At 44.2% G+C, this 13705-nt stretch overlaps 1 protein-coding gene and 2 pseudogenes across 2 annotated transcripts in view; all 3 read right to left on the bottom strand.

The window, feature by feature from the left end:
* The window catches only part of Lpin2 (lipin 2), a 73723-nt gene that overhangs the window by 53050 nt on the left and 6968 nt on the right, over nt 1-13705 (bottom strand). The window lies entirely within an intron of this gene.
* Nucleotides 1015-1611, bottom strand: LOC116899717 (annotated as a pseudogene).
* LOC116898597 lies at nt 1602-2322 on the bottom strand (annotated as a pseudogene).

Here is a 13705-nt window from a genome sequence, read left to right as displayed (position 1 = left end):
CCCTGGATCTGGGCCTGGGTGTTATCTGAGCTGGTCAGCCCACCAGCTCTCTCACACCCACACTACCAGTGCTAGCTCTCCAGCACTGCCCCAGCTAGTTCTCCCACGTGCTGCAGCTGGGACCAGCTCCTCTCATGTTCTTGGGTCCTGCTTGCCTGCAACTTCACCACCAAGGTCAGCTTTACTGTGCAGCACAGGGAAGTACAGGGCCTGCTCTCCTGCCACCTTGGGGGTCAGAGGTGAGGGAAAGAAAGCATCTCTCCTGCACCACACCACCTCATGGCAGATGAGAGTTGGGGCCAGCTCTCCAGTGCTCCAGAGCCTTGGGGCTGGCTCACCCACGCCCCTGCCCCTGCCGCAGGGCCAGCTCTACTGTGCTACCCAGTTCTACTAGCAGGGGGCCACTCTCCAGAGGGCTGCAGCTGGTGAGGGGTGTGGTCAGCTCTCCCAAGTGCTGTAACTAGTGAGGGGTGGGCCAGCTCTAGGCAGCCCTTGAACATCTACATGGTCCAGGGGCAGCCCAGATCAGGGCTTTCGCACATGGTGGTAACGTGGGGCAGAGACACTGACACAGACCCCTGCTGCTGCACGGCCACAGGCACAGACAAGACCCTCAGAGGCACCACAGACTGGGTTTCATCACCTATTGTGGGTGTGCCTTTGGGTGTCTTCGGCATGTCAGCTCTCCAAGGAAGCAGGAAGATTTCTCCAGGATGCATTTTAATAGGTAATACAATACTGGATAACTTTGTGTTCACATACAAACTTGGTAAATAAGTTCACTGAGAATGCATCAATCACTCAGGATTTCAAGACTTCCAGACCTTCAATGGATTTTCAACTATTGAGAATATTGGTTGAAGTCCTTGGGTGAGCTAAGCCACAGGAGTAGATTTTCCATTTAAAGCAACAGAACATGGGGACCTGTGATCCCCAAATGTGATGTTCCTTTGGGGCAGACTAAAGCCACACAGTCAGAGTTGCTGGTAAACTGTGGACTCTCAGGTTGAAAAGTCAAACCTCATCTTGGTCACCTCTCTGTGGTGAAGAAACCCATCAGTCAGCTAAGAATCACTCCTGAACTTGGCTCCTCTTCATGCATTCTGGGGTTTCCAAGTCTTTGTTATTCATGGTAGAGGGCTCAATCACGTAACATAGCATCAGCTCCTCAGAGATGTTCCCTGAGATTCTGCTCAAAGTGGAGAATGACTTCCTCCAGCTGAAAACCCCATGGAGAGAACCTCATAAAGCTGTCGCCTCTGAGCTCAGTGATGACAGAATAGCGGGCATGATAAAATGGAGGTCCTTTCTGATACAGCAGCAGATCTGTTCTATACTTGAGCCCCACTTTGGGCACCCACTTTTCAGAAGCAGTGGTAGTCCATGTAGGTAAGTCCTGAAGGTGGGCTAGACTATAGTGAAGACTTGCCAGAGCTTCATTACTGTTAAAGGCTCCTTCTCATAGTAAATACTTAAAACATTACAGGGCATACACCAAGAAAAAAAGCCTTTTCGAGGCTAACCTGCAGATCTTCAAAGAACATGTATGGTCTTATTCTGCACACCAGTCTCTCTTTGCAGCAATTTTCCATCTAAGATCACTACCTTCTTCTGTTCCTCTTACTCCTATTTCTCTCTTCCTCCTCCTCCTCCTCTTTTTTTCCTTCTCCTCTATGAACACATATTCATCAGCAGCCCTTGTTTCATCTACTGCCTGGCTGCTGCCTTCTAGTCAAAGGTTGCCCTGGGGCAGAACTGTGGTATCCTCTACCTCATGCCCATTAAGCCACAAGGAGTGTGGCATGGCCAGACCCCTCCTGCAGGCAGTCTAAGTATGTGTTGAGACCCTGCAGGCTATATGACTGTTCTGTACCCTCTGGTGTCACAAAAAGTTTGTAATTTCCCACTCTGCCTTCCAGGGAGAAGTAGACCTCAGAGTTCAGTGGTCGTGCCATGAATTACCTTCTACACAGTGCTCTCACCCTGGTCCTGCGTACGCATGGAATCCATGGCCCATCCCACTTGGTGCCGACACTTCTCTGAGGTGACTGCAGGCGTGACTGTCTGCACACCTTTCCACCTGGCAGCCAGCGTGAGATCAGAGGTTGTGAAGTTCCAACAACTTCTTGAAAAAATGTCTTTTCCAAAGTAACTCTTCCCATATGGCTGGTCCATGTGCTGTGCACCCTTTCACCAGGACATTATTCCTAATCATTTCCACTCAGAATATTCAGAACCAAAGGGGAAGCAGCAGTAGCAACGTCTAGGTCTCGTATGTACCCTCTTCTTTTTCCTCTTTGGCACAGAGACTGCCTCCGCCATTCTTCCAGGGTAACTAACAGGTCTCTTCCTCAGCTACATGTGGCACCCCCATGCTGACTTTTTAGACAGGGTCTCACTGTGTACCTTTGGCTGTCTTGGAACTTATTACATAGACCAGACCAGTGTGGAACTCACAGATCTCCTGCCCTGCTCCTCCCAAGTGCTGGGATTAAAGGCATGCACTACCACACCGGCTCTGTCAAAAATGTAAGCAAGGATAAAGATTTATATAAACTTCAAATAATCAAATTCCAGGTAAGGAAATCCTGTTGACTCAATAGGCATTATTTCAGGCTACATGTCATTCTTCCTTTCTTTTTTTTTTTTAAAGATTTTTTCATTTATTATATATAAGTACACTGCAGCTGTCCTCAGATACACCAGAAGAGGGCATCGGATCTCTTTACAGATGGTTGTGAGCCACCATGTGGTTGCTGGGAATTGAACTCAGGACCTCTGGAAGAGTAGTCGGGTGCTCTTAACCGCTGAGCCATCTCTCCAGCCCGTCATTCTTCCTTTCAACTCTCAAAAACATAGAATAAATGAACTCCCTCCTGTGTTCATACTGAAGAATAACAATGTATTAGTAAGAAAATTAAGAATATGTCATTTTGATTAATAAAAAAAAAATCATTACTTTTAAATGGCAATTACAAAGATTTCCACAATCCCAAGCTAAATGTGGTGATACACAGCACAAGTTCAGAGGAGGCTGGAGGAAGGACTGCTGTGAATGTGATGCTAGTCTGAACTACGAAGTGACACCCTACCTTAAAAGAAATCCATAATTTCTAATAATTCCATAGTTTCAAGGCCACTCATGACAAAGTGACCTACATGAGGAGAATCACATTCACCTGAAATAAGGACACCCTGTTCTGAAGAGATCAGCTACACTGAAGTACACAGTTTCTCCCTGTTATCTGTAATTAGCTACAATTCACTATTTAAAGTTAAAACAAGCCAAAGGGACTGTAATGTTTTATTTAAGAACAAGGGGAAATTGCTCTTGCTACCACTCTCTGTGTAGCCAACCCTGGTCACACAAGCGCTTAGCAGGTAATAGCTGCAGAGCTTGCTTAAGTTCCTGAAGGCATAATTTTTTGCAACCTACTTTTAATAAGGGTTCGACCTCTCCTCTAGCTCACCAGCCAGCAGAGGTAGTGGAAGAGAAGTAATTAGGACGTGGGGAAGTGGACTTGTTCAGCAATAGTTCTTAGACAGTGAGCTCAATCTTCTTTGGCAGCAGTTCAGTCCCATAGTAAACACTAAGTATGACTCAGCAGCTGCAGACCAGTCCTCCAGGCAGACGGACACCACACACGAACCGGCAGCTGAGTCCAGGCCTTTCAACAGGCAGACACCAGGCATGAACCAGCAGCTGTAGTTCAATCCTGAATAAACTGCAAGGCTCGACAACCAAGCTGAGGTGAGGCTGTCGAGGCGACAAGCTGCCACAGGAACCTCATGAGAAGTTTTTAGGCGAGTTTCTCTCAATGGCTGTTGAGAGAACAAGTTGAACTCAACAATGCTATGTAAAGCAAACCAATACATGCACGGCAGGTCGTTAGTGAAGAATAAAAAGCTGCAGGAAACCAAACCGATGTTCAGTGCTCATCTCCCACTGTCTGTGGGGTCCCATCTATATTCCTTCATCACAGGTCCTTTTGCACGTCTGCTCTATCAAAGCACCCTTCCACCTGTGTATGTGTCACAAAACATCATGTGCATAACCGACTCTCCAAGGAAACCAGAAGTTCCCACTCGCGTCCCAGTGTTTCCTCCTCCCTCACTCCTTACTAACACTGCAGCATCAACTATGAATGAATAATGAGATGCAAGCAGGCCCTTCTCAAAACACAACACAAAAGCCAGAGGCTCCGCCTTTCGGTCCTTTTACAGCTCTCTCTCTAGTTCCTACTGTGTTGGAGTAAACTTTATAGGAGAAAGAATTAGATTCCTGCCCAAGAAACTAAATACCTGGAGGACTACTAAAGGGACTTTCTAAAATATTAGTTCTGTCAAGACTCCTCATTTATTATAAGGTAACACATTTTAGGCTGAGGAGGTGGCTCAGTGGTAGCCATGGTGTGGTCCTGGTTTAATGCCTGTCTGGCAAAAGCAAAACAGAACATTTCACATTTTGTTTTGATATCTATTGGTTAATTTAAAAAGTGGTTTCTCAATATTTTCATCTATTAAATTCAAGGATTAACAAATTGTATTTCTCCTGTGGCTTGGGATATTCTTAGAAAACTGGATATACACACCTTAGTTTAAAAACTTTGGAGCAAGCATCCCTCTGAAGTCTACCCCTTCTTGAGCTATGTCACACTTTCCCTGTATTTTGAGGAGCTGCCTGGCTACAGCAGTCAAGCCCACCTGCCCAGTAAGAGGGACGAGCTGGGCAGTCCAATTAAGGGCCAGAACTATGGTCTCTGGCTACAGTGTCTGGGCAATACTACCACAAGGTAAAGCCAAAAGTGAAGAAGGCTTCTGCCCAGCCCAAGCAGAGGTGTGTAGCGTATCCTCTGTCTAAGGTGCACCACTTATCTAACTATACAAACTTGTGTCAACGTCCTTTAACTCCACCTCATCTCAGTGAGCAGTGGTGCATAGGGATGGCATGCTAAGTAGGCCATGTCACCCTATTTCACAAAGAAGAAGTACTGCAGAAGCAGAGAGATGGTATAGCCCTTCATCCCAGCATTTGGGAGGCTGAGGCAAGGGCATCTTCAGTTATAGGCCAGCCTGGATCACAGTAAGATCAGGCTAAAGAAAAAAAAATGTTGAAATATTAAAAGTCTCATCAAACTTTAGAATAGTAATTTTAAAAATGTGGTGGCTCTACTCTTTCCAGAAGTAAATTATTTTCTAGAGATAATAGTATTGAAGCCATAGCAGGAGGAAACAGTGTTAGGTTTACTCCCCAAACATCAAAATTGAAATGACTTAAAACTTGCCAAAACAAACAAACAAAAAAACAAAACAAAACTACAACAACAACAAACCCCAGCAACAAATAGTGGGAGTGTCCACCTCACACCCCTGGACTCCTGAGAGGAAGGGTCAGTCCACTTCACACCCCCAGACTCCTGAGAGGAAGGGTCAGTCCACCTCATACCCCTGGACTCCTGAGAGGAAGGGTCAGTCCACCTCACACCTCCAGACTCCTGAGAGGAAGGGTCAGTCCACCTCACACCCCTGGACTCCTGAGAGGAAGGGTCAGCCTACCTCACACTCCCAGACTCCTGAGAGGAAAGGTCAGTCCACCTCACACCCCTGGACTCCTGAGAGGAAGGGTCAGTCCACCTCACACCCCCAGACTCCTGAGAGGAAGGGTCAGTCTACCTCACACCCCTGGACTCCTGAGAGGAAGGGTCAGTCCACCTCACACCCCCAGACTCCTGAGAGGAAGGGTCAGTCCACCTCACACCCCTGGACTCCTAAGAGGACTGGTCCTCCACAACAACTCCACCTCAAGATCCTCCGGATCCTGAAAAACTGGTAATGGATTATTTTGTTACTATAACCTTTTTCATTATTTTCAACAATTTTTTTTTTTAAATTTAAGAAATGTTAGTAATTAGCAGGAGCCCTCCTCCCTGTGGCCTTTTTCCATCTATGGAAATGGATTGCTGCTGTAGTGTTGACTAACAACTTAGAAAGTGGAAATTCCATTAATAATCTTTCAGGTTGTGGTTTCTCCTGAAAGTGTAATAGTTCTTTCAGATATAGTTTATTATAACACCTAACACAGTAACAATTCAAAACATAAATGTGTGAAGGGTACAAACAACTAGTAAACACGACATAGTACTATCAGTGAGAGACTGTTGGAGCCAGTTACGGATGGTGAAGTAGGGACCCCGGATAAAAAGTCCCACTGGCTCTGGAGCGGCTGCTTTTAACCACAGTGCCCACAGTTAATCAACAGTTTTCTCCTCATTGTATTAATAGACTTGTCAGGAGTGCTGCCAGGAAACGCCCTCCTTTATGGCAACACAGTTACTGATCTGCTATCTGAAACCCTAGTTTGTTCTGCACTCAGTCCCTTTTGCTACTTTCCTGTTCAAGCTTCCAAGACATCGGACCTCTAACTGCACCCCATTATCAGTACCTCACTACCTCCCATTTCATATTCCTGCATGCAGCTTCAGGGAATAAATAGCAGAAAAGATGGCAAAGAGATAGCTACTTGTATCATGTTTGTATTTTTTCTGTTTTCAGTTTGCTGAGAAAGGATTTCAAGCAGTCTGGTTGGCCTCAAATTCCTCCAGATCCTCCTGTCTCAACATCCTGAGTGCTGGTAGCATTGCTGTGCACTACCATGTCCAGCTTGTTTGACAATTCCAACACCATGTTCAAGTCTGCTACCGTGTAATGACTGTATATAATCAGTGAAATTTAGAAGAAAATAATCGGAACTCTGATTTTTTTCTTTTTCGAAAGTTGAATCTGTTTCAATTGAGTTTGTCTGAGAGTACTGAGGATAACGTTTAGGAACACAGTATTTACCTGGGATACAGGGGACTTTGTATTCATTCCCGACATCGTAAAACCCAAGAATCAAACAACACACACACACATACACACACACACACACAAATAAATCACTGTCTAAGATATGTAAGAGAAAAATTATAGCTTTAATACTTAAGGTTTTATCCCTTGACACAAGGTCTTACAGTACAGCCCAGTTAGCTGAAACTGTCAATGCTCCTGCCTTGAGGTGCTTGGCTTTAATACTTAATTTTATATACGGCAGACAATAATTATACATATGAAGACAAATTAAATCCAGGTGGTATGCATAGCTGCATGCTTTAATGAAGTAGTAATAAGGCACTCAGTTAGCCTTTCAATTCCTAAAGGTGAAAGGCAGGTAATATCTGAAGTTTAGCACATCACTGTCAGCAAACAAACAAGATCCAGAAAGCAAAAGGCATAACAGAAACGTCCCCTTCTAAGGAAGAACTGCACTGAAACAGAACAAGTGTGACACTTTACTCTTCTTCTTCAAAACAGGTTATATTGAGTCTCCAGAAATGGAAGGTAGATTTGTATAAAAATTACCAGACTTCTGAACAACCTAAGTCTGTTTTCCAGAAAAATTTTAATACTTCTTTTTTTTTTTTCTTTTTCTTTTTTTCAGAGCTGGGGACCGAACCCAGGGCCTTGCGCTTGCTAGGCAAGCACTCTACCACTGAGCTAAATCCCCAACCCCAATTTTAATATTTCTTAATGTGAAAGACTATAAAGAGAAGGTTAAGTTAAATGTTTGTGAAAAACAGAGCATGTAACACTGTATGTATATGTGTGACGCAGCTCATATGTCTGTATGTGACGCAGCTCATGTGTGTGTATGTATGACACAAGCTCATGTATGTGTGTGTGTATACATCGCTGAAAACAATCCTGGCACACCAGTTTGAATGCATTAACAATAACTCCAGTCCCCGGTGCACCAGTGTCCCTAGTAGGGAGGAGCCATCCTCTCCTTGGTGTAACCTGAGCAAGCCAGACAATCCTCTACCGTGCTCTCCTGTGTCTTCTGTCCTCCCTAACAAAGGCTTCTGGGGCTTGGGGATTTAGCTCAGTGGTAGAGCGCTTGCCCAGGAAGCGCAAGGCCCTGGGTTTGGTCCCCAGCTCCGGGGGGAAAAAAAAAAAAAAAAAAGGGCTTCTGCTTTGTATTTATTGATCAGCAAAGAAAGCATCACCTGGGGAAGGAATGAGGAATGCTTTATAGAAACCTTAACAAGCAAGTGATTATTAAAACACACTCCTGGGTCAGGGGCAGGATCACAGCAGTAAGTTAGCTTAGGTTGTAAACGTTATTTACAAGGAAAATCTAAGGCAAGGATGGTTTCACGGTGTTTTCTTAAAGGCAGGTTAAACAGACAGGCTGAGTACACAGTCGGGTAGCAGTCTTAGTTTTAAATGACCTCAAGCCCTAGCACTAACTTCGGCAGTCTCCGGGCAACGCCATGCTAGCTGCCTGGCATCATTGTAGGAGTAATAGTGGTGGGTGTGAATATGCTCGGCCCAGAGGGGCACTATTAGGTGTGGCCTTGTTGGAGTAGAGGAAGGGGTCACTGTTGGGGGTGGGCTTTGAAACTCTCCTCCTAGCTGCCTGGAAGGAGAGATCTTTCTCCTGTTTGCCTTCGGAACAAAGAGGTAGAACTCTCAACTCCTTCTCTAGCACCATGTCTGCCTGGACTCTGTTATTCTCCCCACCATGATGATGGACTGAGCCTCGGAGCCTGTGAGCCAGCCCCAGTTAAATGCTGTCCTTTATAAGAGTTACCTTGGTCATGGTGTTTCCTCACAGCAATGGAAACTCTGTATTTTAGTGTTTTGCTTGTAGGTATGTGTGTGGAATGTGTGCTTGGTGCCTCCAGAAGGCAGCTGAGGACACTGCATCCCTGGACTAAGAGCTATAGACCGCTGTAAGTAGCGATGTGAGTGCTGAGAGTTGCACCCAGGTCCTCTGGAGCAGCACATGCTCTTAACCACCGAGCCGTCTCTCCAGCTCCCTGCCTAGCACTATTTATCTATAATAATTTATAGTAATTTAATAATGTATAATAATTTATTCATTATAATCATTTCCTGGAGTTAGTCCTTTTATGCCTTCATCTTTGATCCTTAGAATTTGAATCAAAGTTACATTTGCTTACTCCTTGAATCCTCACAGATTTCAACGAGATATCAGAGGAGCTGGAATAATGGTTCAGTGGTTAAGGGCACTGGCTACTCTTCCAGAGAGCCAGATTTGGTTTCTAACTCCCACATGGCAGCTCACAAATGCAGTAGCTTCAGCTCAGATGCTCTCTTCTGGCTTCTCTTGCCAAATCATCTTTGCAATGACATGAACGAACATGAATAAAATATGCCGATAGTGCTCTTTTAAAACTGAAAGCATATTTTATATCAAGGGGCATTATGAAAAGACAACCTAAGAATATAAGAAAACACTTATAGTCTTTGATGAGAGTTTAATATCCAGAATATAAAAAGAATTACAAGTCATCAAAAGAACAATTTATTTATGGCTGGGGAGAGAGCCACCCACCACATGTTCTCAGTCTGGCCTTACACACAGGACAACAGTTCCTAAAGTAGCACAGGAGGCGCACCGTGCAAACCTATCCCTCAAAGATGTGGGCATGGAAATACAATATTCACTAACCAAATATTTCCTCCTAAAGGCCAGGAACCATGCTATTACCCGATTCTGCTCCCCACACTGTAGAAGGGGCTGTAACATTAGAACATCTGAAACATAAAACTTGCCTTTTCTCTTTGCAGACTTCTAGGTAAGCTTTTAAACATAGAATCAATTTGCCAAGAGAATTGGTGGTTAGCATCAGTTAGATTGTCTCTCACGTGCCCTGCATGTCCTGAGCTGCACGAAAAAACAGCTGGAGAACAGGAGAACAGCACGGTGGGGGTGGGGTTAGTGGGGGCCAGGCCACAGGAATGCTGATTGGCTTTCTAACTTTTAATCTATTGTTTAAATCTGGGTTTTCCAGTCTTAGCATATTTCATTTGGGGTCAGATAATTCTTTGGGAATGAAAAGACATTCAGTGTCCCTGGCCTCCAACCACTAGATGTCAGCAGCACCCTCTCCTAAATTGTAACAAAACAAAAACAATTCTGGTTACTTTTTCAAGTCTTCTAGCAGCAAGCCTGCCCCTAGGTGGTCATCACCATTAGTCTTCAACTGTGTATTTAGTTAGTTTGTTTTGATGGTTGGTTAGGTCTGACATCACCATCACTGTTCTTCTGTGTATTTAGTTAGTCCTGTTTGTCTTGATTGGTTAGGTATGACAAGCTTTCTTGTTTCAGTCTTAGCAGGATCTACTAAGTAGCCTAGGCTGGCCTCAAACTCATGATGTTCCTTCCAGTCTACCCACTACTGGTTTTACAGTTGTAGCCATTACACCCAACACAAGAACCACCAATACACACGAATGATATTTACCTTGTTTATGACTGTTCTGACTAGGATCTTAGAAATGTAGGCTGGGTCTTACATCACAGCTCTCTCACTTGCTGTGGACCTGCAGCACATAAGTGTTCTCAGTCTCAGCTTTGACCTGAGCTTCATTAGGGCTCCTATCAGGTAGGACTGTGGTCGTCAGTATCCATGAGGTGGTACCCAGACACTACTAGCAGACAAAGACCAAGCAATGCACAGTTAGGGCTTAACCAGACTGTCAAAGGAGCTCTGCCATGAAGGAGCTCACTATTTAGAGAGGGACACAGGAAAACACACAAAGGACTACATCTAATTTCTCATTGCCATCAACAGTTCTGAGTCTGTTTTAGCTTTGTAAATCATTTTCCCATTCCAAAGAGCTCCACCAACTGAATCCCACTCTTTGGCTCATTGCTCAACAGGATAGGTCTAATTCACAATCCAGCTACAAAGAGGCAGGACGGGACTGAATTGGGTCAGAAGAGCCTAAAGCTATATGAAATGGCTGTAAAAGTGAAGCTAACAGCCTGAGCTCTCCCCGGCTGGTGCTCAGGCAGGTGGGGGCACTTCCCCACCGTGTTCTCCTCTTCCAACTTGTCAAGCAACACTTTCTAATTACACTCGAATCTCTGCAAAAACCATTTAACATGAAGGCTATGTGTGAGTCACCTCTTAAGGCCCTGATAAATCAAGAAATCATCACCCAGCACATTATCAGTTCCTCTTTCCTCAGGACGAATTTTCTTATTTATTTTTAACAGGTATTGTGGAGGCCGGAGGCACTGGATTCCTCTACAGCTGGAGGTACAGGTACGGTGCACCATCTGTCATGAATACTGGGAACCTAACATGCTTCACCGTGCTCTGAAAAGGGCAGTGAGCTGTAAGCCACGAGCCACCCACCTCCTAAGAGTGGTCTTTCAACAGCTGCAATCTTAGAAGCCGAAAATTAGTTCGTTTCTCTTAAATGCATGGTTCATCATCAGATATTGCAGTGAATCACTTTTTAAGCTATTTGTAAAACCTTAATCTACTTTGAAGGGTGAAAAAATACTCTACCTTTAACATTAAAAGAATAATTTACTGGAAGAGGTGTTTTCCAGTACAAAAGGATAATTGAAACGTATATAATGCTGATAACATGAGCAAAGGAGAAGTGGCTAAGTATGTCACTCTGTAGAGTGCTTGCCTGCACTAGCATACACTCACCACACACACACACACAAACACACACACACACACACACACACACACGCAAACACACACGCACACAGACACACACACATGCAAACACACACAGACACACAGACACGCAAACACACACACAAACACACACGCACACAGACACACGCACACACACGTGTACACACATGCACCAGTGAAAGCCACAACAGTCTTTATTCCTTCGGTTGTGTTCTTAATCATCCTCCTTCGTAGCTGCATTTTCATTAGTAGAACCAACAGTTTCCTTACACTACACATATAATAAAGGGTAATACTAAAAACTACTAAAACTGTAAGTAATTTGGTATATAGTAGAGGCTTACATTAATAGTGTTACATGTCATCTCTAATGGGCTACCAATACTCCATTTTCAATATGCAGAGAAGATGCAAAAAGAGCTGCTGCTTCCTTACACCCTAGGACAGCATCCCCCGTATCTACACCTATATCCCCAAACAGAACAATGCCCCTGCCATCAAGTATTATTTGATTCTCCCAAAGACCTTCTCTCAGCCACCAAAATCTTAGAAGGGGAAGCCCCCCTCAGGGTGCCAACCTACACGCACCATCATCCACCCCCTACCTCCCTACAAACTGATATATAAAAGAATACAGATTAGATCTTTAGTAGAGAGCTATTGGAAACACACAACCTCGTCCTGGTGATCAGGGCCATGGCCATCATTAAGTCACATGGCACTTTACCCTCCGTGGTCTTCCTTAGCCATAACCCAGTCTTATCATGAGGAAAGAATAAGAAAAACTTACAGTGAGTGATCTCACAGAACACTAACTAGTAGTTCTCTAAAAGCTGGTCCTCATTCTCAACAGAAGTAACAATAAATTGAAACCATGGAAGTCCTTGAAAATGGACTCAAAGGATGAAGCCACACCTGCAACACAAAAGGGTCACCAACGACAAAATGTCAACAGCCTCTGGAATCCCATGCAGACAGGACCACACTAAGCAAGAGAGAAACATTCCCAATCAGAGGAACAGAACCCAGCACCAGCCAGCCACCTCCTCAACTCCATGAGGACAGGGTGCAGATGATTCTCCGTGTAGGGAGAAGCTCAGGAGCATAACAGTCATCTGGTTTCTCCTGTGCTCTCGTGCCCTCTGGCCCGCAGACTCTGGTAACATATGTGCTTCCTATTCAGGTGTGAGGAACAAAACAAGGTCAGGAGTGAGGCAGGTACTTCCCAGGTGAGGACACGGCTACAAAGTCATAAACCAAGGCACTTCAGTAAAAGAAGACAAAGTTAGAAGATCCAGGTTTAAAAGAGATGGATGAGAGAGAAAGAACCACAAGTTAAAAGAAAAAAAAAAAGTTAATGCCTCAAAGGTAACAATTCCAAATAAGAGGGGAAATGGGCAAAGCTTCAGGACAAGGGACCCAACAGAGCGGGGATGACCGATATTCAAGACGGGACAGACCCCACTGACAGTCAGCTAATGTGAACATGGAGTCATGACTGGTATTCAGAAATGAAAGCCAGCACACCACTGTTCACTACAAAGAAAACAAAATGTGTAGGAAAAAGTAAAATCACTGCACATGCTTAATTCTGAACACGATTTGGCTATGAAAACATAAGCAGTGGAAATTGCTTATACTAGTTAAATATTAAATATTAGATAAGTATTAGTTACATTGAGAAGTTATCTTAGGCAAATTTATCACTTCTCCACAGTCCACAGCCCCACGCCAGGGAACCTCGAAGTCCACTTTCAGATTGGGTCTTCCCACATCAGTAAACCATGACAATCCCCCCGAGCTGCGCCCACCAGCCAACCCAACACACACAAGCCTTTGCTGAGGTGCCCAGGCCATTCCCTACACTGTACCAACTTGACAACTAAAACCGTCACACAGGATTACTAGTATTTCCAAATTCACAGAATTATTTCAACTGCTTCACAATTTTTATTAACATGAACTAGAATTTACACAAAAATACCAATTCCTGACTTTATAAACTGTCAGCCACAAAACTGCTTATATTGTCACTAGGAAGGTAAGAGTCAAGGAAGAAAATCTATGCAAGCACACAAAGTGGTTTCTTAGAAATATTAAAAAAAAATCCTTCAACTAAACATTTGTACATTAAAAATATAAACACAGGAGCGCTCTCCAAGGTATTTCTTTGTCTCTCATCTTCCATTATCTAA

This window comes from Rattus rattus, chromosome 4 (genome assembly GCF_011064425.1).
Source record: "Rattus rattus isolate New Zealand chromosome 4, Rrattus_CSIRO_v1, whole genome shotgun sequence".
NCBI classification, from domain to species: domain Eukaryota; kingdom Metazoa; phylum Chordata; class Mammalia; order Rodentia; family Muridae; genus Rattus; species Rattus rattus.
This window is presented reverse-complemented; position numbering and strand designations above follow the sequence as displayed.